Genomic DNA, 19186 nt, shown 5'->3' with positions numbered 1-19186 from the left:
CCATGAGGTATTCTATTTTATTTAATGTATTTTTCTAAACTAGTGAAAAACAGAACAGCTAGATAGAGTGCTAGGGCCTGGAGGCAAGCAGACTTATCTTCCTGAGTTCAAATCTGATCTCAGATACTTACTACCTGTGTGATTCAGGGGAAAGTCACTTCACCCTGTGTGTCTCAGTTTCCACATATGTAAAATGAGGGGGTGAAGGAAATGGCAAACCACTCCAGTATCTGCCAAGAAAACCCTAAATGGGATTACGTAGAGTCAGTCACGACTGAAACATGACTGAACAACAACAGTGAAAAACACTATTCTGGGTGCAAGCCTATTGCCCATGGCCACTCAGTGCCTTGACACAATACTTAAATGTTGCAAAAGATCTGTAATTTACCTTCCCTTTCAAATACTTTGCAACTCATTTATCCTTCAGCGATGACTTTATGAGCTGCCATGCACAGAAAAATTCATTGCCTGGTACATAACCTTTGACAATGAACCCTGACAAGTTTAGCTTGGCTAGTACCCAGTGGGGGTGTAGTGTGGATCTTCCAGAGGCTGAACTCCATTGGCAGGTCCTCACCAGGAAAATAAGCTGGATAAGGAAATGGCAAGTCACTCCAGTATTTTTGGCAAGAAAACCCCAAATGGGGTCATGAAGGGTTGGACACTACAGAAATGACAATAACAAGGAAAGGTGATAGTCAGCCTTGACTTCTGTCTTGTTTTGTCAAAGCTAGGTATTTCAGACAAAATGTTCAAAACTTTCCTGAGAAGTTCATAGTTGAGTATTTCTGTCACACAGAGGCTGTTCCTCCCTGACCTTACCTTTTAAATATTTGAGCCATAAAACATGACATCTTTTGTCATTTGTTTCTTGGAAAGAATTTCTCCTGCTGGTCTGGTTCTTTCTTTTTTATTCCTTTCCTCTATTTCTCACAGATTATGCTTTTGGTGTGGACTCAAAACTCGAGATACTGAATTCCCATTTGTCACCATAACACTCAATGTAATTCGATTTTTTTCAATTCAGTAAATATTAACCATTCACCTGCTATGTGGAAGGCATCATGCTAGGATGAGAAATTGAAGACAAAAATGAAACATGCCCAGATTTTGAGGGTTTGAAATTCTTAGGTATATGCGGCTAGTAAACCACTTTTGTTTTAGCTCCTGATTTAGCTCTGAGCAAGCTAATCGGAGATCTCAAAGCTTGAAAAGGAAGCCCTACTTAGGACAAGGTTGCCTTACAGAAAAGATAAATTTAGAGGCCTGATTTTGTGTATTACATCCAAGGACTGAACATGGATCCATTGGGAAGTTTTATTCTGAACCTAAAAAGTAGTGGAAGGATGCCTCCACAGCTTCCTGCGGGAGCCCTTCTGACAAACTTAAAAACTCTGGGTTTTTGACCTGGCATTACCTAGTCTGAGGACAGTGTTTGGGGCCAAGGGATGCCTGCGCTGGATGGATTGATGTATTTACTTTGTTAATTGTATTACTCTGATTAAAGTTTTATGTAATGAGTTCTGCAAGTGAAGCACACAAGTACTGCATTGAATGGGAGGAGTTAGCAGGAGCAGGGAATATTGTGACATATGATTAGGTAATCCATACATCAAAATTCTTTTTTTTTTTTTTTGGGTTACTGAATACTTTTATTCTGCACATAGAAGCCACTAAGATTTGGCCTTTGGGCTCATCGGGCTGCATCACAAGTACATGGCTCCACACATCAACACCAGGGTTGGGGGACAGAACAGGTCAATCTATCCCAGTCACAAGATGATAAAGGGTGTTCTGACAGAGAGCCAGATGATCAGGTAGTCTCCAGTATAAGACAGTTCTAATGAAGCAGTGAGAACATCACAGAAAGGTTGAAGTGAGAGGGAAGTTAAGCAGCAGAGGCCCTTGCCCCCAAAACAAGACTGGTCTAGTACTTGGTGCTACCCATTCTTAGGACAGGAGCAGATTTCTATAGAGGTGATTGGCGCCTGTGAGCTCTTAGGCCTCCTAGACACAGAGCTTACTTGGCCCGAGGGTTTCTGAAGTTCCTTCCAGCAAATTTAGCCTTGCTGCCCAGCTCTTCCTCAATTCTGAGAAGCTGGTTATACTTGGCCAGACGCTCAGATCGGCAGGGGGCACCAGTCTTGATCTGCCCAGTGCAGAGACCCACCACCAGGTCTGCAATGAAGGTATCTTCAGTCTCCCCAGAACGATGGGAAACCATTACTCCCCACCCATTGGAGTGGGCCAGCTTGCACGCCTGGAGAGATTCAGTCACAGAGCCAATCTGGTTCACTTTGAGTAGGAGGCAATTGCAAGACTTCTCATTCACAGCCTTTTCAATTCTCTTGGGATTGGTCACTGTGAGATCATCTCCTACCACCTGGATGCCGGCAGTAGCAGTGAAATTTTTCCAAGCTTCCCAATCATCCTGGTCAAAGGGATCTTCAATAGACACCACTGGATAATCCTTGATGAAGCTCTTATAGAGGTCCCCAAGCTCAGAAGGGGAGATGTATCTGCTGGAATCATCAGGAGACTTGAAGTCTAAATCATATTTCCCAGATCGGAAGAATTCAGAGGCAGCAACATCCATGCCAATTACGACCTTATCAGTATAGCCAGCCTTACCAATAGCATCCTTTAGCAGGTCCAGAGCTTCTTTATTCTCTAGGATGTTAGGAGCAAAGCCACCCTTATCCCCTACGTTGGTGGCATCTTGTCCGTATTTCTGCTTAATCACACTCTTCAAGTTGTGGTAGACCTCAGCTCCAATGCGCATGGCCTCCTTAAAGTTTGCTGCTCCAACAGGGAGGATCATGAACTCCTGCATGGCCAACTTGTTACCAGCATGGGAGCCACCATTGATCACGTTGAAGGCTGGAACGGGCAGGATGACTTCATCGTTGCCTGCAAGGTCAGCAATGTGACGGTACAGGGAGACACCTTTCTCAGCAGCTCCGGCCTTACAAACAGCCAGAGACACTCCCAAAATGGCATTTGCACCAAATTTAGATTTATTTTCAGTGCCATCCATCTCTATCATCAATTTGTCGATCTTCTCTTGCTCCACAACATTCAATTTCTTGCTAATCAGGGTCGGGGCAATAGTTTTATTGATGTGCTCAACCGCTTTTGAGACACCTTTCCCCATGTAGCGGGTCTTATCATTGTCTCGGAGTTCCAGGGCTTCATGGATACCAGTAGAAGCACCACTGGGCACAGCAGCTCGGAATTGACCTTTTTCAGTGTAGAGATCAACTTCAACAGTAGGGTTTCCACGAGAGTCAAAGATCTCTCTTGCCTGGATCTTGTAAATAGACATGTTGAGTTTCTGTCCAGGTCTTCGGCTGGCCACGCCGGATGCACGTATGAGAGAAAGGACGTTCCAGAGTCAAACAGGGGTTGAGCTTTATTACAGGGTTTCGGTTACAAGTGCAGGGGGTCTTCTTTCTTAGGATGAAGAGGGGGAGATTTCCTAAGAAGGCTAAGCTTAAGGGATTGGAAGTAGAAGTACAAGCGGGGAGAGAGGGGGAGGGGAGAGAGGAAAGAAAAGAAGCGGAGCCCTACTTTTCTCTTTGGCTCCACACATGCTAAGAGCCATACATCAAAATTCTTGACAAACAAGCATGAACCTTGGGTGCCACCCACCTGCCCCTTTGAGGCAGAGTGATGGGACAAACCACCATAGAGTCCAAGAGAGGTCCCAGGAGCTATGACTGATCTCCTAGAACAGATGTATTGAATATGGACTCCAAGTGGCATCTCTAAGTAGAAGCAAAACATAACTTGTAAATGTTTAATAAAATAAATCAAAACACAATATGACATAAGTAATGTTAACTTGTGGTTTTACAAGTCAATAATTATGAAATAATGCTCGCAGGGATCTGTTCTTTTTTGAGTTTAATGCCACTGCTCCAGACTATACCCTGGTTGGTGCAGTCAGATTAAAGAAGAATTGTGTTATTGGAGCCAGAGAAAAAGAGAAAATCCAGGGAAGCAGGTTCAACACTGTAAAAAGCTTCAAATATGACAAGGAATGAGAGGACTAAGAAAATGCCATTGGAATTAGCACTCAAAATAGTTTAGGAAAAGTAATTTCAGTAGCGTGGTAGAGTAGGGAATCTGATTGCAAGTGATCAAAAAGTCATTGTAAGGTGAGGAAATGGAGGCAATGAGTATGGATGATTGTCTAGGAGTGTGAAAAAGAAGACATGTAAGATGAGAGCTTGAAGAGGTGAGCCATGTCATATGAGGATTTTTTAAGGAAGTGAAAGGTCTGTGAACATTTGTAGGTCGTGGGGAAGGTACCAGGACATAAAGGTAAGAGGGAGGGAGGGAATGGCTACAGAGATCAGGTCCCAGAAGGGACAGGATAGGGATGTCAAGTCTTAGAGTTGCTCTTGAAAAGGAGATGGGTCTCTTTTTCAGACACTAGAGCACATCAAAGTTTGGAGGCTTTGAAGAGGTTTGGGGTCAACCACACTGATTCTCCTTACTATGCTCACCTAATGTGACTATCCATCTCATTGCTATGCATTTGTTCTGCTTTGTAGGTAATTGATATCCTTATTATACAGGTAATATTTTTGCATAGGTATTGCATCTAGGGATGGGGAGATAGGAAAACAACTATCTTTTCATGCGAGTTCCCCCTATTCCCTATTTCCATCTATAGGCCTAAGTTAAACCTTTAAGCTAGACCTTTAAAGAATCAAGGCCCTTTTCTATCTGGGCACCAGGCCCATTTCCCTGTGTCTCAGGTCAAACTCCATTCCTCATGTCCACCTAAATTCCTGACTCAGTCTCTTTCTATTAGATTGGCTGGTGCCAGATTGTTCCCTGGCCCAAGTTTCCCAGGGCCAGCGTTTCCCTTTGGAAGCATTTGTATTTGGAGTATTGATCATTTTACTCAATTCCTAGTGTGAAACAATGTATTAGGGGGAAAAGAATGCTAACTTTGAAGGCAGGAGGCCTGGCTTTGTTAATGACTAGCTGCATGACCTTGGATGTTTTTTTAACTTTTTGAGCCTCAGTTTCCTCATTTGAAAAATGGGAATAATCATATTTATTCTACCTACCTCACAGAAGTGCTGTGAGAAAATGTTTTTATATATCTTAAAACTATAACTAAATAGGATTAATGAGGTAAAACTCTTCTCTTAATTAGTATAGCCTAGATTTCCACCAAGCTGTTTTACTCATTTCCTTTATGAATACCCAAGACTTCCAAAAACCTTTCCACGTTCTCTTCATTTCCACTGTCATCATTTTACCTGTGAAACTGAGAACTCCTTGTTTTCTCCTATTTGGGGATTACCATACTGCCCTTTTGGGAAAGGAAAAATGGCTTAGAGAATAAGACCTAAGAACATGTGCCTAGAGAACAGTAATACAGTACAATTCAGTTGTCTACTTCATGCTAAACCAGGCATACCTCCAAAACACAAATGAGAATTTTGTTCCACTGGGGAGCAAGGAGAGGAAAATCCAATATTTTTTCCTAAGTAACCTTACTCAAATGGGAGACTTTAATGCTTTTGAAAGATGCCCTATGGTTGTTGAGCTGTTTCAGTGGTGTCTGACTCTCCATGACCCCACATGGGATTTTCTTGGCAAAGATACTGGAGTAGTTTGCCATTTCCTTCTCCAGCTCATTTTACAAATGAGGAAAGTGAGGCAAACAGGGTTAAGTGACTTGCCCAAGGTCACATAGCTAAATGTCTGAGGCCACATTTGAACTCAGAAAGATGAGTCTTGCTGAATCCAGTCCTGGTACTCTATGTAGTGCACCATCTGCCCTATGGTAATGACAGAATCCAGGAATGATTGAGCTGGAAAGTATTCTTAAAGATCACCTGGGCCAAGCTCCTCATTTTACAGATGAAGAAACAGTCATTAGAACATAAGCTCCTCAAGGTCAGGGATTATTTGTTTTTTGTTTTTTTTTCTCTGTATTTCCAGCAATGGAATGTGTCCAGCAATGTGCCTTCTACAACTAAACATTTGATAAATGCTTTGTAAATCTGTATTAGATTAGGAAGTGAGCTGCTTAAAACCATACAACTAGCATCAGACTCAGAGATTCAAAACCAACTCCTCTAATGCCAAATCGAACGCTCTTTTCATCATACCTCTTATAAGAAGTTGGTCTAATCTGAGAAGAGTAATCTGAATTCTCCAAAAAGATCCTTTACAAATTTCTCTATTTCTCTTTTTTTTGCAAAGAACTTGAAAAGGAGCTCAATGGACATCTGATTGAAACTTCTAGTGCTCTAGATAGGAAAAGTGAGGACCATAGAGGAAAAATGCCTTGGCTAAGGTACAGGACAGTAGCAGAGCCAGGTGAAGAGCCCTCTCTGTAAAGCATTACAGAATTAGATTTGAAAAACAATTTTTTAGATTATTTAGTTCAACACCCTCCTCTTATTCCATCTTTTTTTCCCCCTGTGCTCTACCCCTGCTGTTTAGTTAGAACACTTTATATTTGTTTTCTTTCTTTTTCTACTTAATATTTTAAAATTTATTCATTTATTCATTCAATTTATATAGTGTTTACTCCTGAGGAGCTCTGAGCATTGTATGAAAGATAAGTGGATTCTGACAATACCCCAGTGAGGGCAGTGGATAGAAATGGGACTGGGAGAACAACCGATCTAAACTGTTCACCTGAAGAAAGAGCTCTATTCTGTAACCTGTAGACTTAAAGCTTGGCCCCCCAAGGGGCTCCATCTCCAGTACAATCTATTCAAGAAACAACTGCTACAGTTTATTAGAGAGCAAACAAGAAGACTGGCCTTTGGGGATGTACAAGACAACAAAAAAGGAACATTCATTATGAATAAATAACTTATTAGACAAGGCAGAGTCCTTTTCTGACATTAGGAAATCTAAGAATGTGGAGTTTGATAGAGATTGAGTAGGGAAATCCTGTTTCAGTGGTTTCCATAGAAAATGTTCCTCTAATTTTAAAAAGATTTCAGAGCAGGAAGGGGCCTTAAAATGAACGAATGAGTACATACATTTATTAGACCTTCTTTTTCTATTGTGATATAGCCCCAGGTTAGCAGTTGTGTTTACAAAGGAGCCAGAAAGACTTGAGACGAGGCACCCACTGTGGATGGCAGAACAGTCTCACCTTGCTTCCCAAGCTTAACACTTCCACCTTTGGAAAAGGGGTTCCTGTGTAGGAGCGCCAGAAACAAGAGAAGCTGTACAAGCAGGAAGAAGAAGTAGATACAGATACCAGTGAGAAGTGCAGTGCATGGTGAACGGATACTGAGATCTCACCAATGCCAAGGCCACCAACTGGGTGGATCTGGCTGCTGGGACAGAGAGGAGGATGAAAATGACCTGTTTTTCCTCACCTCCTCCCTCTCTCTTCAGGCAGCAAGTTGATTATCTTTGTGAGTTGTCTGCTCACTTTAACTTGGCTTTCTTCTGAGCTGAGGAGGCTTTGTGTTTGTTTTTAAATGCACCCTGTGATTTCCTAGGCTTTTAATTATGATAACAAAGGTTAGTAATGTCCTTAACCTGCTGTGCTTTATTTATTGTTCATGTTGTATAGAGTAGAGGTTCTTAACTCCCCTATCTTCCCCATTTTATGGCAGTCTGGAGAAGCCTATGGGCCCTGTCTCAAATTAATACTTTGAAATAATCGAAAGAAATGCTAAATGTCAGTTAGAGGTTAGTGAAAACAAAGATGTGATTTTGTTCCCCCCATCCAAGTTTATAGGCCCCCTGATGTAGTTTATGGACTCCTAGTTATGTACCCCAAGTGTGTTCATCCTTCGTTGCCAAAGAAGACCATGCCATCAGAGAGTAAAGACATGACTTGCACTTGACTTTATTTTGAGTGAGGGAGGGCTGTGCAAGTCAGCAGCCTCACTTCTCCTCCAGAGCCATCTGAATCCAGTGACCAGATATTTTCATCAGGATGATTGGAGATGACCCAGGATGAGGCAATTGGGGTTAAGTGACTTGCTCAAGGCCACACAGCTAGTGAGTGTCAAGTGTCCGAGGTGAGATTTAAACTCAGGTCTTCCTGACTCCTGCTTTATCCACTGCACCACCTAACTGCCCCTGTACCCCAAGTACAAAAGAGAGAAAACAGTAGACTTAAGAAGACTTAAAAAAACAGTAGAAGCTGATCAACAGACACTGATCTTAGGGACTGAAGTTAATTTAGAACAGTTGAATAAAATGGGACAATAATATTAAAGCATTGTGAACCTGGAATTTGGAATCTAGATATAAAATCATGAGCTCATTGAAACACACATACACCACACACACATACACCACACACACATACACCACACACACACTCAGGAGGCTATGAAGGAAGGAAGGTGTGAGAAATTTTCACTTTCCTTTTAGTTGCTGGAGGTCATTTTCTAGGCTTTCTGGGCTTTGCAAAGCAAACCCCACCCTTTGGAGAGGGAATGATTTGCTTGGAAAGGGAAAACCATGCTCTTGAAGGGAAGTGAACTTGTAAGGGAAGTTCTGCCCACTGGAAAGGAAGGAGACTAAATTGTATGAGGGTGCTCAGTGGTCTGTGGGCTCAGAGGGTGATGAATACTTTAGTCTACCTCTATCAGCCCTTGCTTACAATAATTACTGTGGAAATTACTGTCCCCCATGTAGGACTTCATTGGATTTCCTCTTCTGGGTTGTTACTCACACATCCTCATTATTGCTATCACATATATACTCTGTGATGCAGAAAGGTGGATTAGAGCTGGCAGTAATATATTGCTGGGGCCATACTGGATGAGAAGGGGAGAGGGGACCCTTCATTGCAATCTGTGCCCATCTGCATCCTCTGGCAATCACCTTGCTTTTAGGCAGCTTCTGAGAATAGTGAGTGTCTTCTAAACAGAGACTAGGGGAATTAAATGGGAAAACACTTCTAGACAGAAATCATGATTTCCCATATGCCAGTTCAGTAAAGCTGAAGACTTCACATGAGATTTCTTTCCTGTGAAGATGCTCCATTACAATATAACAGGATTTCAGGGGTTGTAGGAGGTTCGAATGTTTTTATATTCTCTGATAAATAAATAAATGAATTTTCCAAAGTAGTATTCACCCACTGTTCTAAATTTTTTGACAGCAATGAAGAAGATATTTAATCAACTCCAACTAAATCAATGTTTGATGCATTAGTTAGGCTTTTCCCTTCGTTAGTGTGCTCCCAAGGAAGAAATGCATGTTAATGGAAATGTGAAGTGAGAAAGGGTCTCTCCCATTTGTGATAATCTCAGATGGTTAATCATGGCAAAATTGCATTTCCCCAACATTTTAATGGCATAAGCCTTTTTGGGGGGTGGTGGGAAGGGGGCTTCTATTTTCATTCCCTGTGCAAATGGAATGGAATTGAATCACAAATGCTAGTATTAAAATTGCATGATATGAGAAATTATGTTTTCTCTAATATAGTCACTTTTAAACATTTATGTGAGCAATGAAATTGCTTTATATTATGAAATAGCTTAACTACAATCTTTTCTTTTATTCTATTCAATAATTTACCTGAGCAAACATTTATTTGAACATTTTCTGGTTTTAAGGCATTGTGCTAGGACTATGAGGCATGTGAAGCTGTATAAGATGTATTTCCTGCCCTCCTGGAGCTTACAGTCACTATTAAAGAGTACTGATAGCTCATAGTTAATAACTTACAAATATACACATCCCTTTTTGAGTTTTCCCATTTGTGCATCTCTTTATTTGCATCAGTTTCAGAATCTCTGATACACACAATCCATTGTGTTTCATTAGGGTTGTTTCATTAGAATGAATTTTTTTTTTCTATTTAAGGAATGCTGGTATGCTATTTAACATCTAATGTAAGAAGGAATCTAGACTAAGTAAGATAAAATATTCCTTTTTTCACAACTTTCACCTCAATTACCTTAAGTCAAGATTAACTAAAGAAAATCCCCAAAGGACAAAACTTGCTTCCTGCAGTGCAAGCGAAGCCATGCATAACACAAACTGGATACATTTATTCTGCTGATAATTAAAGACAGGATGTAGTCCTTACAATCCAGTTTCTGAAACACACACACACACACACACACACACACACACACACACACACACACACCAAACAAAACAAAACAAAAACAGTACTAGAGTCAGGAAGCAAATAAATTTGGTGGTTGTTGGTATGTTCATAAAAGTTGCCGAACTCTGGAATTTGAACCCTCTTACTTTAAATCCATTTCCCACATTTTACAGATTGGAAAATGAGCTACAAACAAACTGATTACAGTGATACAAAGGTCAGATAAAATCCTATCTTTGCACTATACCCAAAGATAGGAGTATAAGTTTAGGGAGCATATTTCAGCTTGTTTTTAATGTGTTGTCGTTCCTTCATTAGATTATAAGCTCCTTGAGGGTACTTCTCTTTCTCTTTCTTATTTTGTAGCCCCAGTGCTTAGCACAGTGCCTGGCACTTAGTAAGTGCTTAATAAATGTTAACTGAATTGAACTGAGTCAGAGTGCTTCAGTCTCTGCTGCTTACTAACTGTAGGACCTTGGGCAAGTCACTATAGAGTGTCACTATAAGAGACTGAACTAGATGACCTCTCAAGTTTCTCCTAGCTCAATGTCTATGAACACATAATTGCATGAACCTTCAGCATGTATTTTAGAAGCCTTTCAATTGGTAATAAAATATTGGGTGGGTTGGGTGAGTCACTTTGTCCATAAAAACAAAGGAGCAAATCCCACGTTAAGGTCTTTGAATTTACATAACATCTTTCCTTTGTACCTTTTCAGATAAGCAGATAGCTAGCAGGTGGTAGAGTGGGTAGAATGCTAGAATTGATATCAGAAAGATTTGAATTTGAATTCAGCCTTAGGCATTTCCTTGCTACCAGATTCTAAACAAGTCACTAAATCTTTGTTTGCTTACATGTCCTCATTTGCAAAATGGGGATAATAATAGCAACTACCTCCTAAAAGGGTTTTGAGGACCAGTGAGATAATTAATATTTGTGTGCAGTTAGATTTAGTAATTGGCTCAGGGTCACTCAGCTAGCATGTGTCTGAAGTAGGATTTGCATTCAAGTCTTCCTTACTCCAGGTCTAGAATTTTATCTGCCATTTTCCCTAGTTGTTTCCTTTTTACCACATTTATCCTAAAGAAAATTAATATAATATCGTAGTCTTTTGATTCAGTTGAAAACAACACCCTTTAAACCTGTTGTTACTCTCTGACCGTAGAGAAATAACTATGATATAATAAAAATACATAAATTCACAAGAAATGTGCAGACAGCATAATTCTATGTGAGAAGGTACAGAGGGTTAGGGAAGGCTTTCTGTGGGTGATGGCATTTGACTTGGGCCTAAGCAGGGGAGGGGAAGAAAAGAGGTGACCGAATTTAAATAAACTTGAAACATGGGGTAGCTGAAAGAAGTCTTGAAGTTAGAAGACCTTCTATTTGTTGTCTTGACTCCCATGCTTAGAAGCTATATGGTCCTGGGTAAGTCACTGACTCTTTCAGTCTCTGTTCCCTAGGAATGGGAATAAAGATCACTGGACTACAGAACAGATGGTATTGTGAGCAAAGTGTCTTACAAAAGTCAAAGTACTGTGTGCTGTATTTATTGTTATTATTTTAGATAATGAAATCTGACTTCAGATTGGTTGTTCAGAGGTAGAAAAATATTTTTATTTGATGGGAAAAGTCAAAAATGATCTATGTTAATGTTTAGGATATTTCCTTAAATGAAGAGATCTTAAATGGTCTTTCCTACAGCAGCTAGTTAATTGCTCTCCAGCTGAGCCGAATAGCTCCTTAATCAGAATATATTTTATTTGTTAAAGCAGGAACATTACTGAAGCTACCACCTAGCCTGGGACCTATTTATCAACAAAGTGGTCATTAATGGCCATTCGTGGCTGACCTTGACAGATTCCATTACTGAGATAATGAAGTCTGATGTGTTCCTATTATTATCATTTGCTAATGGCTTTAACACTTCTAGAACATGAGGCCAGAGTAGAACAGAGTTGCTTCCATTTACAAGCTTCAGGACTGGGAGAAAGTCATGAAAAGCTTTCACGAAATGAAGAATAACTGGCACATGGGTGTAACTTCCACAAATGAAATGTTAGCAGAGATATCTCTTTATCATCGCAGTGGGAAAGATGGATTCATTAAAAGAGACTCTCACTAGATTTTATTTTTTATTTGTTGTTATTGCAAGCAGAAATAGATGACTAAGTGGAGAGGAAAATATGGATTTTGAATATTAATACATACTTGCTGTTCTATAGTGGCAAGCCTGGGGGAACACCGACAAAAACCAAGGGAGAGAAAACAACCAGGTACAGAGAAGAAGGAGAAAAAGAAGCAGGTTGGGCCCTTGGGGGAATGAGTGGGGTTATAATTCACTTGGAGAGTGCACCTTGTCCTTTCGTTCCTCTTTGCTGAGAAACAAAGCTCCTTGGCATGTGCCACGGTCAGAATCCTTCACGTGTTGAATTGGTCCCAGTCTGTAGGACTGCCTGGTTTGGAGATTTTCCCAAGGCTTTTTTTTTTTTTGTAGCTCAAGCCAAAAGAAGTGGTACAATCTCTAAAATTAATCCAGGCTGTTTCTTCCATGAACATCTATGGTACAAGGTTTGATCTGGAATTGACAAAGGCCAGTGCCCTGGTTTATATTCAATGATGGAAAAAAGTAGCACCACTCATAGGTCACTAAACAATGAACAAAATGAGATCTACTCAGTCAGAGCAGGAGAAAAAAGCAGGGAGGACTCCTCAGTTGATTCAGCTGAGGGAAGCCCCCTTGTTAAAGTTGCCTATCATTTTTATCAGCCAAAGATCAGAGAACCCTTGGAACTCCTCATGGCTGCGTGACACTCAAGTAATCAGTTACTGATGTCAACCATCTGAGCCAACCAACAGTCTTAAGGATGGTTTTAAATACCTTTCAAGGAATGGGTAACTTGGATAGAGACAGGGGTTGGTATATTGCTCTTACCTTATGGTAGTAAAGCTTTAATTTGGACCTAGTGTATTAATTCATATCCTCCTTCAAAAAGGATATTAATGAGGAAGCTTAGTCCTTATTCTTAAATTTCAGAAGGTAGCAAATTATGACTGACTGAGAAAAGGAGGAAAGAGAAGGAAGGACCAGCTTGTGAGTGATGAAAGGTCAGTACCTACGGGAAAAAATGAAGCTTTCCATGGTTTCAAAATGAAGTACAAGATGGGAGCAATAGTTCAAAGTTCATAAAGAAAAAAATTAATAAAGATACTGGGGAAATTATCTTAATTAAGTTAAAAAGATCAGATTGCAAAGACAGTCATGAAAACGCAGACCTCACCAAACTGAGATTGGCCCTACTGTTATACCAGACAAGCAAAAATAGAACCCCATAGTAATTATCCAGATAATTAAAAACCAAAAAGCCTCTTTGTATCAACGAGTTGCATAATTTTGTCAACAATTTTTTGGAAAGGGAAATGAATAACTTAATTATTTATCTCCATGCTCTGTTTTACTTTACAAGTATTGGACTACTGAGAGTGTTAGATTTTCTGAAAAAGATTTTGAGAGAAATATTATTATCAGGGTACAGAGATCAGAGCTCGGAATCCAAGGTCTCTTAAAGTCTGAGATCTATGATCCTCTGATCTCTAAAACGTTGTTGTTAGGTAGCAGTGGTAGGCCCTCTGAATGGGGGTTAGCCTTTTCTGGATCTTTCCTCCACACTCTCATGGGAGATTTTTCTTTGTCTCTTTGTCAAACGGTGTTATTTTAAAATTCTATTTTCATTCCTTAATTATCTAAGAGAAAACTGAGGGATAGCTCACGTGTTCCACTGCCATACATTCAGTGCTTAATTAATGCTTTTGGACTGACAGATAACTGTAATATCAAAAGATCTTGAGGAAGGTTCATGGCTTCTTGAGTGGACCCCAAGGGCAGATTTATGAGAAGATAAGGATGAAAGGCCCATAGCATGACTAGGCATGCACAGGTTGTGAACTGCATGATTGGAGCTCGTACCTATAACAAGATCGTTGAACTTTCCTGGGGAAGTGAAGAGTTCTTGGAAATAACTTTTCTGCCTACCTAGGCCTATTACATGGACGAACCTGGTTGCTGAAGTAATTGATTTTACTTGCATATTCCTCATTTTCCATAGTTGATGTAGGTAGTCTGCGAAGGTTACACTTGATAATTCTGCATTTGTCTAGGATTATCAGGGAATGAGTTGTTCCACATAAGTGATTTTTTCAGGTAACTAAACTTATCCCTTTATTTTTCAAAGCTTCTTTTCTTCTTGCAATTAAGAACAAAAGAAGATTTTTAAAAAACAACTATTTCATGCTTCCATGCCTTTTTCAACAAAGTAAGCTGAACATAATTTACCTGTGAAGGGCCAAGCTGCTTAGCAATGCTTGACAGTACTGTTTATCTAGTGACAACTGTGTGATGTTCTAGAGGCTTTGATTAGGGGAAGACAAGATATTGAACTTCCACCAGAATAACAAGTCCTGGAAAGGGAGTGTGGTGGGAAATAGTGGGTCATGTGACTGAAATGAAGGAACATCTTTCTGCCACTCATAGCCTAGGAACTCCTTAATTCAAAACTGACTTGTGCTTTAGAACAGGACAGCATCTCCAAAATAATTCTCAAATCTGGCATTCGTTTGGCAGGCTCCTTTTAGGGGCTGTTGTGTTTAAGACTCTTTTTTCCTTAACCTAATGACTGTAGCTCTTTATACCTTTTGAGTTTTTTTTTTAAACAATTTCCTCTCTCCTCCCTGTCACTTCCTATTGCCTATAACAGCTCTAGCCCCTTTCTAATTCTTTCTTCCTAATCTATGTTAATCTCTTTGTTACTCAAGGAGAATTGAGCAGTAACTTGGCTAGACTGTGAAGGAGTGAGGACGCAGGTAAGATGCACAGAAGACATTCCCTCTTGGCTTTGACTCTGGTGTGCAGACGGGAAGACTGTCTTTTGTCTCCTCACTGTTCTTCTCCCTCTCCCTTTCTTTCTACTCCACTTTTCTTCTCTTTCTTCCATCTCTTTTTCTGTTTAGTTTGGAACCAAGACACCTCATGGTCACTCGCAAAATGCACCTAAGGAGTGCTGGCTAGCAGATGTAATCAACTATAATTCCAATGCAATTTGCAGGAATGTTTGTGTACTTCTGTAGGATTATTGTTAAGAATTATATCCTAAATTTCTAGAAATCACTTTGGGTAGATTTGAATGCTTTATTGGGCTAGAAATAAATGTCCATGAGTGTGTAAATTCATACTAAATAACTCTTTGTTGAGCACAGCTGTCTGGAGAAGATTCAGCCTTGAACACAGCATGCTATCTATACCTTGCTTAACAGATCTCAACAAAGGGAGTCCACTGGGTCCTCACTATTTCTGGAATAGTGCTGTTAATACAACCATTATCATTATGAATATTAATTTCTGCTTTCTGTTGCTCTCAGGGCTCTTTGTTCTTTAACTTAATGGTTGTAGCCCTTCATGCCTTTTGAGTTAACATTTTTTTCTTCTTTCTTCCCTCCCTGTCACTTCTGATTGCTTACAATAGTCCTAGAACATTTCTAATTTTTTTCCTCCCATTCTACGAGCTGGGAAACCAAGCAATAATAGCTCATGTTTTTACACCATCTCACATCTTAAAAAACACTTTCTTCACAACAATCTGGGTAGATAGTACAAATATTTTTTGTCTTCATTTTATAGGTGAGGAAACTGAGGCGAAGTAACTTACCTCAAATCACACTCCCAGTTCACGGTAGGGTCCGGATTTAAACTCATGTCTTTTGCATCCAAATCGAATGCTTTTTCAACTAATCTATGCTATGTCTGACTAAACTTATTTCATCTCCCAAATAAGTCTATTGGCTCTCTGTGAAGGTTGGAGGGACCTCCTATGACTAAAGTGCATGAGGTAAAAGTTCATAAGCTCGGTGAATATTGTCTTGGATGTACTGGGGCCATTTTTGCTCCTTTCTTATTCTGGGCTGTGTTCTGGATGGTTGAGTCTATTGAATAAATAAGTGAGGTATTTATTTTCTTATGCCTAGAATTTCATGGTTTTTTCACTCAAAGAGACAACTCCCCATGCTTTAGTAGCTTTTCAAATAATAAAATGTCCAGCTTGTTGATCAAGGATTTGGTTTGTCATATTTCTCTTCTAGTACATCTCAGAGCAATTACTTTCTCAAATAGTCCCTGTTCTTTTTTCCTGAAACACAATTATGCATATTAATCTAATCTGCAGAAACCAAAGTAATGCCTTACCTAGAGGTAGTGCTGAGTAGGAGAGATTGTTAGAATCGTAGTCAGGAAGGTCTGGATTAAAATCCCCCCATATACACTCATGAGCTGTGTTACCTTGGGCAAGTCATTTACTCACTGTCTGAGTCTCAGTTTTCTGATCTATAAAATAAAGTTAATAATAGCCCTTATGTAGAGGATTATTGTGAGGATCAAATGAGATTACACTGATAAAGCACTTTCTAAACCTTAAAGCAGTACATAAATGCCAGATACACACACACACACACACACATATGTGTGTGTATATATGTATACACACATACCTATATTATATATATGTAGGATCAAAGATTATGTTTTATATCATCAATCAAATATTCCTTTATTGTGTAATTGTGACAATTTTTAATGGAGATAACTACATTTTCCAGTTGAATGAAAGACTGAAATCTCACCAAGAACTTCTTTACTTCATACATCAAATGTGACCTTGTCTATATTAACTTGAATAAGCCCATACAGATTAATACCACAAAGTTTGTTTTGGTTTCAGTTGAATTATGCTTATCTTCCCAAGTTTCAGCAGCATAAAAATATATCTGTTTATATTTTTGATCAGGCTTCTCATGGAAGTAACTAAGTATTGAAGTAGCATCATGGATAGAATGTTGGACCTAGAGTCTAGAAGACCTGAATTAAAATTCTACCTCAGACACTTCCTAACTAGGTGACCCTGGGAAAATCGCTTAACCTCTCTCAATTTTAATTTCTTTATCTGTAAAATGGAAATAATGATATCACAGTATTGTTGTGGAGATCAAATGAGATAACACGGAAAATACTGTGCAAACCATGAAGTACTACGTAATGGTAGCTCTTATTATTTCTCTAGTTTATAACCTGGAAACATTATGAACCATTGATATTAATTCTCCCGATCCATTATCTCCAAGGGATGGAATAATCTAAATAATTGTAGATTTTAATTAATACATTTAATATTGATGTTACTCAGTTGTTGCAGTTGTGTCTGACTTCATGACCCCATCTGGAGTTTTCTTGGCAAAGATACTAGAGTGGTTTGCCATTTCCTTTTCCAGCTCATTTTACAGATGAGGAAACTGAGACAGACACGGTTAAGTGATTTGCCCAGGGTTATGCATCTACATTTGAAGTTAGGTCTTTCTGACCCCAGGTCTGGTGCTCTATCCATTGGACCACCTAGCTGCCTCCTATATATTCAGTTGTTTACCATTAATACTCTGATGGTATGTCTAATGACATTTAGGTTTAACATAGATGATTATATAACGTCAAATGATTTTCTTCTGTATTTTAAAATAACACCACAAGCACATTTATTGTTATAACAGAAAAGATTTAGAACTACAATGGACCTTAGAGATGATCTGATCTAACTACTCATTTTGCCAATAAGGAACTGAATTCTAGAGAGGAAAGGAGAAATTATTTACCCAATAGGTAGTAAGGGTTACAGTAGGTAGTAAGTGATAGTACTGGAATTTGAACCCAGATTCTGATTACAGATCCAACATTTATTCTAATGTACCATTTCTTCTATCTTAATTTTGTATGTTTAATATTTTCTTTGCACATTAAATTAATGTTTTCAGTGGCATTTATTTAATTGTTCTGTCGCTAGTCTCTCTTAGCTGCAGAAAGAGAATGGGGAAACAGGATTAGACTTGCTCTGTAGAGCTGGAAGAGTCACACCCTGCCCTCCTAGTATCATTGGGCATGATAGTTTTCTCCCAATGAGTATAGCATTTTCTCACCAACATGGATGACATTGTTTTATCAATGGCAAGCGATAATAATAGTGTGGTGATTTAAGGCTTTAAAAGCACTTCACATGTTATTCATTTAAAGTGTTTTACAACCTTAAAGTGTTATCTAAATGCTAGCTTTTATTACTGTTGTTATAATTTAATCCTTAAGCCAGTCCTGGGAAGTGCTATTATTAGGTGCAATTATTATGCCCCATTTTAAAGTTGAGGAAACTGAGGTAAAGAGAAATTAAAATGACTTGCCCAAGGTCACAGAGCTAGAAAGGGTGTGAAGCAGCATTTGAACTCACAACTTCTGGATTCCCAGTCCAGCCCTCTATTCACTGTGCCCCCTAATTCCTCCTAGGGACCTATCACTGTTCCATATTTAGCAGATTATGTAGTCTTTCAATCTTTCAGCAAAAAGAAGCTACCTTCAGGTATTCAGGTAAACTAGGTATTCATGTTTGTTTCAGAACATTAAAAAAAATTCATACATGCCATGTTATACTCCTTATACTGTAAACCTGTAGGACCAATGGAAAAAAATTAAAAGGATATAGATTTTGACTCAAAATGAGGAAAAATTTTCTTAAAATTAGAACTTCTCAAAAGTGAACTGGATTGTCTGAAGGGGATAGGGAATCCTCTGACAGTGGAGATCTCCAGGGTAAGGGCATGAATGATCACTTATTGAAAATATTGTAATTAATGCTATGAGTATGGGTTGGCACCTAAGCTTCTAACTGTGAGATTCTATGTTTTGTCTGGATATTTATAGACTTCCCTTTGCACTTATATCTTTAGTAACATGACTCTTGTTGATAAGGGAATGCAGTAAATTGTCTTCACCATTTATATTGACTCTTGCAAATATTGACATCCATTTCAAGTTCTATTTATGTATGATCATTATCGTTCTTGCCAGTTTTCAACAATTTCTGAAACTGTGCTTTGGAGTAAATGCAGAGCCTCAAACTCTCCAAGTGAGCAAATGATTTATGATGTAATGTTTTTCTTCATACTTTCACTTTATGTATCATTATTACTTATTTTTCTGCTGAATGGATTCAGCTTGAAGATGAAAGAAAAAAGTCTCCCATTAT

General features: G+C 39.1%; 1 protein-coding gene and 1 pseudogene across 2 annotated transcripts in view; both read right to left on the bottom strand.

The window, feature by feature from the left end:
• Positions 1-19186, bottom strand: part of HTR2A (5-hydroxytryptamine receptor 2A) — a 67871-nt gene that overhangs the window by 10075 nt on the left and 38610 nt on the right. The window lies entirely within an intron of this gene.
• LOC140505030 (alpha-enolase pseudogene) lies at positions 1625-3410 on the bottom strand (annotated as a pseudogene).

The sequence above is a fragment of the Notamacropus eugenii genome, chromosome 5 (genome assembly GCF_028372415.1).
Source record: "Notamacropus eugenii isolate mMacEug1 chromosome 5, mMacEug1.pri_v2, whole genome shotgun sequence".
NCBI lineage: Eukaryota > Metazoa > Chordata > Mammalia > Diprotodontia > Macropodidae > Notamacropus > Notamacropus eugenii.
The sequence above is the reverse complement of the archived record's forward strand: the minus strand, read 5'-3'. Positions and strand labels throughout refer to the sequence as shown.